The sequence below is a fragment of the Salvelinus fontinalis genome, chromosome 14 (assembly GCF_029448725.1).
Source record: "Salvelinus fontinalis isolate EN_2023a chromosome 14, ASM2944872v1, whole genome shotgun sequence".
In the NCBI taxonomy this organism is placed as follows: domain Eukaryota; kingdom Metazoa; phylum Chordata; class Actinopteri; order Salmoniformes; family Salmonidae; genus Salvelinus; species Salvelinus fontinalis.
Genome location: NC_074678.1, coordinates 22,407,362 through 22,419,635, shown reverse-complemented (window position 1 = coordinate 22,419,635; position 12,274 = coordinate 22,407,362).

The window sequence follows — 12,274 nt, the reverse complement described above, 5'->3', positions numbered from 1 at the left end:
ATATATTTTTTTATTTCACCTTTATTTAACCAGGTAGGCCAAGTTCTCATTTACAACTGCGACCTGGCCAAGAATAAGCAAAGCAGTGCGACAAACAACAATACAGAGTTACACATGGAATAAACAAACATACAGTCAATAATACAATAGAAAAAGTCTATATACAATGTGTGCAAATGAGGTAGGACAGAGGTAAGGCAATAAATAGGCCATAGTGGCGAAATAATTACAATATAGCAATTAAACACTGGAGTGATGGATGTGCAGAAGATGAGTAGAGATACTGGGGCGCAAAGGAGCAAATAAATAACAGTATGGGGATGAGGTAGTTATCACCCTACATCCTTCTGCTGTCTTTTCCCTGAAGCAAAGTTGTTTTAGGCCTGGTCAGTAGTACCTGCATGGGGGAGCGGATGCTGCGGTGGACATGGTGTTGTAGTGCCAGTACAGCAGACTGCTTCCTCTAATAGTCAACAGGAGCCAAATGACCCCTGGTAGGTTAAACCAAATACCTGACTTTCAGAGGTCATTAAATAACCCACAGCACTTGTTACAGCATCTCTTCACCACGTAATGGTTGGGAATGTGTTCCCAATCTTCCTACCTGCTAATATAAAGTTCAACACCTGAGATAAATGTGTGCTTTTTGCATGGGTTTAGATTGCCGCTTCGTCAATTAGGGACATGCTTGGATTGTGCTTTTTCACTTTCTACCACTTGTCTGTTTTTAGTTGGCAATCACTCAACTCTTGGTCCCACTTCTGCCACCTCTGGTCTCGTCGCCCTCCCACCCCTTTGGAGGGCAGCTCCTGCTCAGCCCAGGCAAACCTCTTCTCGGTCCTGGAACCCCAATGGTCGAACAAACTTCCCCTTAAAGTCAGGACAGCTGAGTCCCTGCCCATCTTCCGGAAACGTCTGAAACCCTGCCTCTTTGATCAGTATCTTAAATAACTCTCACAGCGACCCCCCCCCTCCCCCAATGTAATGTAAAATGTTATAAAGGCTTTATATAGCACACGTAAAGGCTTCATAAGCACTACATAAATGCTTCACAAATAATCCATAAACTTATCTCATACTCTATTAATGGTGTATAAAGGGTGACATGACAATTCTCACTGTAAGGTGTATTGCCAAATTTGAGACTCACTAACTCACTATGTATGTTTAATGTTTATACACAATTTATAATTTATAGAGTATGACATACGCTTATAGATGATTTGTGAAGCATTCATGGATTGCTTATGAAGCCTTTATGTATGCGATATAAAGCTTTTACAAGTTGTACTTCGTTTCAAGTGGGACCCAACTCGGTCACACTCACGTCCCCTCTCTTTCCCTCTCTCTCTCTCCCCCCACATCCTCCCAACCACCACCCCTCACTCTGCCCCTCTACCCCCCCCTCTCTCTCACTCTCTATGTATCCCTCTCTTTATCTCTCTCCCCCTCTCATCAGTCTGTGATTGGGAGTGGGGTATTTGTCACAGTGCTATCTCCGGCTGGGTTTTTGAGCCCACCCAGCAGCCAATCAGGCTGACGAGGGTCTTTGTGAGTGAGTGAAACATCTCTGTTTCACTGAGTGACCTTTATTGCAGTCATTTATCACTCGGTTCATCCAGACCCTCCTCCCCTCCTCTCATCTGCTCTCCTCTACAGGGCCAGGGATGCTTACTGATTATGTGTTTACAGGTTCGGTAAAATACAACGTCTATTGAGGTATTAGGTCCCTACTAGGCTTGGTTCTACATTTGCTGCCCCAAAGAATGTGCAATACATGCAAGATTCTGTTCAGTATTTGTCGTAACGTGGCTTGGTGATACAGTAAATGGTATTCCACACTATTCAGCCCCATCTCAGGTGTAGCTGTGGCTACTGTCACTGCAGATGCTCCTCTGAGCCCTTGCAGTGTCTTCTATCTGCTGGTGTGAAATGAGACTTCATAGTGATGAAGTTACGACTGTCTGACAGGGTCCTGGGGCTTTGACCTGACAGTGATGTGAACTGGTCGATTGAGACTCCACTGCTCCCCAAGACCCAACCCCTCCACCGACCCACTGTCCCCCCCATCAACACACCTGCTGGGACCCAGACAGTAGTCACCCCTTTGCTCTCTCTCTCCCTGTCGTTCTCTAGCTCTAACACACTATCTCTCTCACCCTCTCCATATTCCCCCTCTCTGTGGCTCAGAAGCAATTACACTGTAGTCACTACAGAGCATCACTATCTTTGTCCATGCAGACTGTCCAGGGACGGTTCAGAATGGGCGTGAAGATTAATCTTATTCAGGGAAGTATTGGTCTATGCGAAAGGGAGCTATACTACTGTGGGACTAACCTGGCTCTTTCACACTGTCTGTAACTCTGGGAGTAGTGCAGCTAAACTTCCTACAGATGGATTAAATAGAGTGAAATCTCTCCCCTGTTTCATTTCTGCTGAGTCTCCTGCTGCCCTGTAAGAGTTTATAAAAACACTGGGATGCAGGTGAAACCAATCTCCCTCTCTCTAGGACACTTTCTCTTTCACTTTCTTCTCTCTATGTCCGTCTCTTTCCGTCTCTTTCCGTCCCTTTCCGTCCCTCTCTCTCTCTCTCCGTCCCTCTCTCTCCGTCCCTCTCTCTCTCTCTCTCTCCGTCCCTCTCTCTCTCTCTCTCCGTCCCTCTCTCTCTCTCTCTCCGTCCCTCTCTCTCTCTCTCTCCGTCCCTCTCTCTCTCTCTCTCCGTCCCTCTCTCTCTCTCCGTCCCTCTCTCTCTCTCTATCCGTCCCTCTCTCTCTCTCTCTCTCTCCGTCCCTCTCTTTCTCTCCGTCCCTCTCTCTCTGTCTCTCTCCGTCCCTCTCTCTCTGTCTCTCTCCGTCCCTCTCTCTCTGTCTCTCTCCGTCCCTCTCTCTCTGTCTCTCTCCGTCCCTCTCTCTCTCTCTCTCCGTCCCTCTCTCTCTGTCTCTCCGTCCCTCTCTCTCTCCGTCCCTCTCTCTCTCCGTCCCTCTCTCTCTCTCTCTCTCCGTCCCTCTCTCTCTCTCTCTCCGTCCCTCTCTCTCTCTCTCTCCGTCCCTCTCTCTCTGTCTCTCTCCGTCCCTCTCTCTCTGTCTCTCTCCGTCCCTCTCTCTCTGTCTCTCTCCGTCCCTCTCTCTCTGTCTCTCTCCGTCCCTCTCTCTCTGTCTCTCTCCATCCCTCTCCCTCTCCCTCTCCCTCTCTCTCTCTCTCTCTCTCTCTCGCTCTCTCTCGCTCTCTCTCGCTCTCTCTCGCTCTCTCGTTTTTCTTGGACAGTTTCTTTCTCCCTCTCTTTCAATTGAACTTTGTCCTCTCTCCCTCGTCACAGTCTCATTTTCCCCTGCCCTTCTCATTTTCTCTTGGCCTCTGCATTTAATTACATTCAGGTTGCATGACGAAAATTACAACCTTTTATAAAACCAGGTTTGAAATATAAACACAAAATAAAACAAATGCAGAATATAATTTTTTCTATTTTCTGTGCATTTTAATCCCTCTCACCTTCATCCAAGATCCCTCTCTATCCCTGTTGCCCCTCTCTCTAGTGACTAGGAAAGGCTTGCTCCTCTCCATACACCATCAATTTTTCATGGTAACAATGCTAATGTTCCCCTTAGCATGAATATTGAAGAGGAAGACTGCAGTCACCAAGAAGAACTAGGTCCCACTCTATCACCACGGAGATACCACGGACCTCTGTCTTGCAGAACTAATGTGATCATTTACTGAAGAGAGAGAGAGGGAGAGGTGGGGGGTGGTTGTGAGGGTGAGGGTGAGGAGAGCGTCTCAATTAGAGAGCATGAAGACCTGATATATGACGGGGAGGAGGCTGAACATGGGATGTGTCTGTAAGAGAAACCAGTTTCATTGGCTGTACTCACCCTCAGCCCATCTCAAACGTTAACCCCCATCCCCATGCCTTTACACAACTATTAGCATGTAGTTTGACATGTATTTCCGTATGGTTGGTGTGTATTGGTAAGTGTGTAGGTAATACAGTATGTACAATAGTTATTTTTTGTGATCATGTGCGCTGTGTTTTGTAATGACACTGACTGAGTAATGTGTTGTGCGTTACGGTATGTGCTGTTGTTTGTAATAACACTGACTGAGTAATGTGTTGTGCGTTACGGTATGTGCTGTTGTTTGTAATAACACTGACTGAGTAATGTGTTGTGTGTTACGGTATGTGCTGTTGTTTGTAATAACACTGACTGAGTAATGTGTTGTGCATTACGGTATGTGTTGTTGTTTGTAATAACACTGACTGAGTAATGTGTTGTGCGTTACGGTATGTGCTGTTGTTTGTAATAACACTGACTGAGTAATGTGTTGTGCGTTACGGTATGTGTTGTTGTTTGTAATAACACTGACTGCGTAATGTGCTGTGCGTTACGGTATGTGCTGTTGTTTGTAATAACACTGACTGAGTAATGTGTTGTGCGTTACGGTATGCGCTGTGGTTTGTAATAACACTGACTGAGTAATGTGTCGTGCGTTACGGTATGTGCTGTTGTTTGTAATGACACTGACTGAGTGATGTGTTGTGCATTAGGGTATGTGCTGTTGTTTGTAATGACAGTGACTGAGTAATGTGTTGTGCATTACGGTATGTGCTGTTGCTTGTAATGACACTGACTGAGTAATGTGTTGTGTGTTACGGTATGTGCTGTTGTTTGTAATAACACTGACTGAGTAATGTGTTGTGTGTTACGGTATGTGCTGTTGTTTGTAATAACACTGACTGAGTAATGTGTTGTGCGTTACGGTATGTGCTGTTGTTTGTAATAACACTGACTGAGTAATGTGTTGTGTGTTACGGTATGTGCAGTTTTTAGGCAAGCATGTTCAGCAGTTTTATGCTTTCATAGGTAAACTAAGGCAACGCTTCTAGACCTGGCCTCTGTTTTGTCACCTGGGTAATTATTTATGGAAGTGCACAACACAAGAAATCTCTCTCTCTCTCTCTCTCTCTCTCTCTCTCTCTCTCTCTCTCTCTCTCTCTCTCTCTCTCTCTCTCTCTCTCTCTCTCTCTCTCTCTCTCTCTCTCTCTCTCTCTCTCTCTCTCTCTCTCTCTCTCTCTCTCTCTCTCTCTCTCTCTCTCTCTCTCTCTCTCTCTCTCTCTCTCTCCTCTCTCTCTCTCTCTCCTCTCTCTCTCTCTCTCTCTCTCTCTCTCTCTCTCTCTCTCTCTCTCTCTCTCTAACTGATACACGGACACATAAAATAGAAACAACTCTGATCTCAGTATTCTCTTATTCCTGTCCATTTGGTTTTACTCCACACCACTACCCTCCTCTCTTTTCATCTGTCCTGGCTTCAAATGCACTTTCTCTCTCGTCCCTTATTTCCTTCTACCGTACACAAAGTTGAAAGGAACCAGACTGAGTATTTTGGAGTTTTTTTTACTTTGTTCGAGTTTTGGTCAGGCACAGTTTTTCAGTGCTGCAAAAATGCACTTACCAGTGTATGTTCTACATCATGCAAGGTGGCATTTGCAATGCACTGGTGCTCCCATCTCATCTTGTTTCCCCTACTCTCCTCTTACAAGAGTAATGGAGTGTGCTTTTTCTCCATCACTCTGGCCCAGACAGGCACTAAAGAACAAACAGTTTCACATATTTAAGCACACAAATACCCTGAGTCAGAGAGGAGCACATCTATTACATCTGTCTGTCCCTCCCCACCCTGAGCTCCCTCCCCTGGCCTGGCCGCTTGCCGAACGTCCCTCCTCACCCTGAGCTCCATCCCCTGGCCTGGCCGCTTGCCGAACGTCCCTCCCCACCCTGAGCTTCATCCCCTGGCCTGGCCGCTTGCCGAACGTCCCTCCCCACCCTGAGCTCCCTCTCCTGGCCTGGCCGCTTGCCGAACGTCCCTCCCCACCGTGAGCTCCATCCCCTGGCCTGGCCGCTTGCCGAACGTCCCTCCCCACCCTGAGCTCCATCCCCTGGCCTGGCCGATTGCCGAACGTCCCTCCCCACCCTGAGCTCCCTCCCCTGGCCTGGCCGATTGCCGAACGTCCCTCCCCACCCTGAGCTCCCTCCACTTGCCTGGCCGCTTGCCAACGTCCCCTGGCTAGCTCTTATCAGCTCCAGGTGCCCAAGTACTTTACCTCAGTAAAACCATCTGGGTGCCAAAAAAACATTACATCAATACAGTGAGTGTCAGTGTGGGTCAGGAGGTGATGAGGTGGCTGGAAGCAGGCATCACTGTCTGAGTTGTGGTGGCATAAGTGCTCCCTTCCTCTTTCTTGTTGATTGCGTAATGTGCTCAAAAAACAACCCAGTAATGATAAAGGAGGACAGTCTATTTAGATTTGCTCTGCTCTGACAAATAATGTGGGAAAATAATGGTGTGTCTGATGTTAAAGGGTTGTTCCATTATCCTGTCAGTCTGATCACAGTGTCTGTTCTGCTGCTCCTTCTGGCCCATGCAGCTACACACAGACCTGACAACAGACGTTTGCATGAGCAGTAAACAATAGCTTCAAAAGCAGCCTTTTAAAACATATGGGATTGATAGTATTATCTGTCACAGTGACAAACAGAGCGAGAGAAAAACATGAGCACAAGACATACCGTACCGTGTGTCGAATGAGAGGGACATGATCAGAGAGAAAAAAAGAGAGGGAGACAGAATGATGGAGAGAAAGAAAAAGAGATATTGACTGTGCCTCAACAGTGAGGTGTCCCAGCCCCAGCTTCAACTCCAGCTCCAGCTCCAGACCCATCCCCAGCTGCAGCCCCATCCCCAGCTCCAGCCCATCCCCAGGTCCAGCCCATACCCAGCTCCAGCCCATTCCCAGCTGCAGCCCCATCCCCAGCTCCAGCCCATCCCCAGCTGCAGCCCATCCCCAGCTCCAGCCCATCCCCAGCTGCTGCCCCATCCCCAGCTCCAGCCCATCCACAGCTGCAGCCCCATCCCCAGCTCCAGCCCATCCCCAGCTGCAGCCCCATCCACAGCTCCAGCCCATCCACAGCTGCAGCCCCATCCCCAGCTCCAGCCCATCCCCAGCTGCAGCCCCATCCCCAGCTCCATCCCATCCCCAGCTCCAGCCCATACCCAGCTCCAGCCCATTCCCAGCTGCAGCCCCATCCCCAGCTCCAGCCCATCCCCAGCTGCAGCCCATCCCCAGCTCCAGCCCATCCCCAGCTCCAGCCCATCCCCAGCTGCAGCCCCATCCCCAGCTCCAGCCCATCCCCAGCTGCAGCCCCATCCCCAGCTCCAGCTCCAGGCTCAGTAAGTGGTGTCCCGGTGGTCTGGGTCTCACAGTTACCAGAGCGTTTCTGTTCCACCAGATAACACTGCTCCTGCTCACGCCAGCCACCAAATGAAGATGAATACACTTAATCTCCTCCGCCAAAACTCTCCCCCTTTGTATTGACATCTCACTAAATCTAATTCTAATTCAAACCAGTCCAATGGTAGCAGCACTCTCACCCAACAATTAATACAGTTCAATTACTGGTGGTGTTCTCCTGGAACATATTAACACAATGATAGATGTGGGCCTCAAACCAGTCATATTGCACTCAGTTATCCAAGAGATTCCTATGTATGTTCCTTGCCTACAAAAATTATCAGTATGTGACTCACCGTGTGTGTGTCTGTGTGTGTGCGTGCAGGGTGTCTAAAGAGCCATATAAGTGTATGGGGCAGTCTCATTGTTCTGCTCCACTGTCGACCCCTGCCTGCCCTAGCCTGGCTGACACATGACCCACGTGACTACACAGCAAGTCAAGAAGACTTTGAGAGCTGGGCTGCAGTCCAAATACATTAATTTCACCCCCTCAGTCCTCGCACTAGCCACTTTCCCTCTGGGAATCCCAGTCGCAACCGGATGCAGTTTCATTGCCATCTTAAGTGGAGGTCCAATTCACAAACATTGCCCCCGTCGGCCTTCGATTTAGCTTGAGGGAGCGAGTGAAGAACTTGGATCACTTGTGGGGTTGATATGACTTGCCTGACTAAATAAATTGGATGCAAGCATGGTGATTTTTCTGTATTTTTCTATGTGGCTGACGCAGGCACACATAATAAATCCATGAATAGCGGTAGCATTAATCTCACTATTTGAATCTCACAATCTGTGTTTTTATAATGAGAAAGCGACCAAAAACGAGGTTTATTTTCTAATGGAAGGATTTTTATGAAAATCCGAGTTGAAGCCAGCATTAGATGTTGTCGAATCATCATAACTGCATGTGGTTTTACTGCAACAGAGTAGCACAACATCCTTCAATTGAAGCAGGGGGAAACAAACTAAAGTGAACACATCTCTCACAAAAACGGATCAAAATGAAATCACTGATAATTGTAAGGGAGCAGGAGAACTTATAAATTGGCAACAATAACCACCAGATTGAATTTTAATTTTTCAACCACCAGTATTGGAATTTCTGAGCGTCAAATTCAAGTTCACGTAGGCTACCTCAAGCCCCTTGAATTGTTTAAAATTGCAGGTTTAACATGGAAACTAAATGTACTTGTCATGATATTTCATTACCGGATCATAGTGTGAAGTCCACTAGGTTATGTAATTTGTTGAACCAGGTTAAAGGCAGTATTGATTTAGGTTTTAAGTGTCAAGGTAAGGCTACTCTTTCGGTTATAGGCATTCGATTTTGCAATTGCATACATTTTGGGGGATTCGTGTGCCCATGAAAACTGTTTTCACCCTGTAACATATAAAGACACACACTTTTAAGTAGTGTACTGCATTTACTAAAAACTGTCCGACAGCTCTAACAGGGTTCAAGTTCAATGTCTAATTTAACTGATTAATGCTTAATATATGATATAATAACAACTTATACTGCCAAAAATGGAAGGACAGAAAGTAATGTTTTATGTCACACGATTTTTGACAAATCCGTCAACCATGAGAAAGGTTTATAGAGGTTTTAAAGCAACTCGTGAATTGTATTCAATATAGCTACAGTATGTTTCCCTCTATATCTTAATGTAAGGACATGAAAGAAATTGGCAGATTATTACTGGCAGTCTCTCTGTCTGTGTGCTCAGTTCTCTTGAGTGGCATTAAGTCCTGCTGCTGTGAGGGACAGTGATTGTTTAAGGCTGGGATTTGGGGAGATAGATGTCAGTAGTTTGAGTAGAGACCTCCCCCTGAGACACACTGGATTCTGGGATGTCTGTCTGTTCGGCTCATACAGAACTGCAGTGGAATGATATAAGCACACACACACACACACACACACACACACACACACACACACACACACACACACACACACACACACACACACACACACACACACACACACACACACACACACACACACACACACACACACACACACACACACACACACACACACACACACACACACACACACACACACACAGCACACAGCACACACGCTACAGAGAGTTGAGATTCTCCCAGGAGCAAGAGCTGGGAGCTGTGTTCCTGTTTAGTGTTTCTGAGAGCATCATTTTGGGGAGGTCTGTCGCGCGTTGGATGAATTAAGAGCTATAAATATTCATGAGTCTCTCCTCCTCTCTCTACCCTCCTGTGAACGCTTAGCCGCCCGTTCAAAAAGCCTTAGATCTCTCTATGAGCTAAGTTCCTCAGGGATGCTGGGTAATATTTACTGGGAAGGAATTTTGACATGTTTATAAGTATTTTCTTCCAGTATGATATTCACATAGAGACTAGGGCATGGCTGCCTCTGGTTAGTGTGGGTGGAGAAGTGGGAGGCTAGAATACAGTCAAACTTTGCACTAGCTCCAACTGAATGGTTTATTATCTTAATCTGTATTGAGATATTGTAGTTTGTTTGAACCCACGACCCTGGCATTGCAAGCACCACACTCTATCAACTGGGGACACTGCTTTGCTATGTTACCTTTCATTGTGACATCACTCTGCTTGTTCTGTTATCTTCCATTGTGCCATCACTGCTTGTTCTTAGTTACCTTTCATTGTGCCATCACTGCTTGTTCTATGTTACCTTCCATTGTGACATCACTCTGCTGGTTCTATTTTAACTTCCATTGTGACATGACATTACTGCTTGTTCTGTGTTAACTTCCATTGTGATATCACTACTTGTTCTTATGTGACCTTATATTGTGACATAGCCCTGCTTGTTCTATGTTAACTTCCATTGTGACATTACTCTGATAGTTCCATCAGTGCTACCATCTATAATGACATAATACTACTGTCTTCCTCATGTTATTCCTATTTGCGTTTCCATCAACTGTGACATCTTTATGCTCCAGTTTGGTTCTAGAACAACTGTTCCGCACTAATGCCAGTGTCACTCTGCTTGAGGTCACATATCCTCCTGATCCATCTGACCTTACAGTTATGTGGGGCTTTACAGCATCACAGCACATTGACCCAGAAAACAGGCATGTAAAAGAATGAATAGCATATGACATCATATGTACCAGAGATTAGTCAGAAGAGGGACGTACTAAAATGGCTATTGACGAGTGAAAATAAAAGCACTAGTTTATACATATAATCACGTGCAGGATGCTATGGAGCTCTGAAATAGATGACTAGCAGAAGCCTTACCCGGCCAGTGCATGATGTCTTGGTTATTCGCCAGGACTATTGGACAATGTATATTTGTCATGCTGGGGGGTCCATATTGTGAGCAGTACTGTTAATATCTCTAGCACAAGCACAGAACGTACCATTACTGCCCCAGGTGTTAAGATAAAATAAAACACCAAAGCAACACTGTCCGATCATGTGGGAAATGTTTGGAAGAATCCGTGTATCACTGAAACTGCCTAGTGCATCACTGGAATGACCCAGCGCATTACAGGAACGGCCCAGCGCATTACTGGAACGGCCCAGCTCATTACTGGAACGGCCCAGCGCATTACTGGAACGGCCCAGCGCATTACAGGAACGGCCCAGCGCATTACTGGAACGGCCCAGCTCATTACAGGAACGGCCCAGCGCATTACTGGAACGGACCAGCGCATTACTGGAACGGCCCAGCGCATTACTGGAACGGCCCAGCGCATTACTGGAACGGACCAGCGCATTACTGGAACGGACCAGCGCATTACTGGAACGGACCAGCGCATTACTGGAACGGCCCAGCGCATTACTGGAACGGCCCAGCGCATTACTGGAACGGCCCAGCGCATTACTGGAACGGACCAGCGCATTACTGGAACGGCCCAGCGCATTACTGGAACGGCCCAGCGCATTACTGGAACGGACCAGCGCATTACTGGAACGGACCAGCGCATTACTGGAACGGCCCAGCGCATTACTGGAACGGACCAGCGCATTACTGGAACGGACCAGCGCATTACTGGAACGGCCCAGCGCATTACTGGAATGGACCAGCGCATTACTGGAACGGCCCAGCGCATTACTGGAACGGACCAGCGCATTACTGGAACGGCCCAGCGCATTACTGGAACGGCCCAGCGCATTACTGGAACGGCCCAGCGCATTACTGGAACGGACCAGCGCATTACTGGAACGGCCCAGCACATCACTGGGGCTGAGCTTCCAGCCATCTAGGACGTACATGCTAGGCGGTGTCTGAGAAAGGCCAGAAACATTTCCAAATGGGAGCATGGACTGTTCTCAGCTTCTATCCCCTGGCCATAACACTGTTCAAATCAAATCAAATCAAATGGCTAACAACTACTGCTCCCTCTCACACCTATGCTGCTGCTAAAATGATTTTTGACTAGATTTATTACCACCACTACACTGCTGTTCATTGATGATTGATTATCATTACCATTAGTATCTATCTATTTATCCTGCTACTGGTCACTATTACTCCTGTTTACTCCTGTTTACATGTATACTGTATATTACCATACGTTTATTACCATAAGCATTTATATATTCCAGCTACCACACTCACACACTCATGCTAGCACCTACATACACACATTCCACACCACGCACACACCCACCTGCCGCTTATGCTGCTTCATATATGCCTCTCCCCTATGTTACTTAGATATTGTATATTGTGTGTATGTATTGATACAGTATGTATGCTATGTGCCGTTTTTACATTTATGTAGTTCTGTCCTTGAGCTGTTCTTGTCTATTAATGTTCTGTATTATGTTATGTTTCATGTTCTGTGTGGACCCCAGGAAGAGAAACTGCTGCTTTCGCAACAGCTAATGGGGATCCTAATAAAATACCAAAATAACAAAAACGGTTTACTATTAATATTATTATTATTTATCCTGTTACCAGTCACTTTCTCCCAATCCCTGCCTACCTCAAATTCTCCAGTATCCCTGCACATTGTAAATGTGATATTG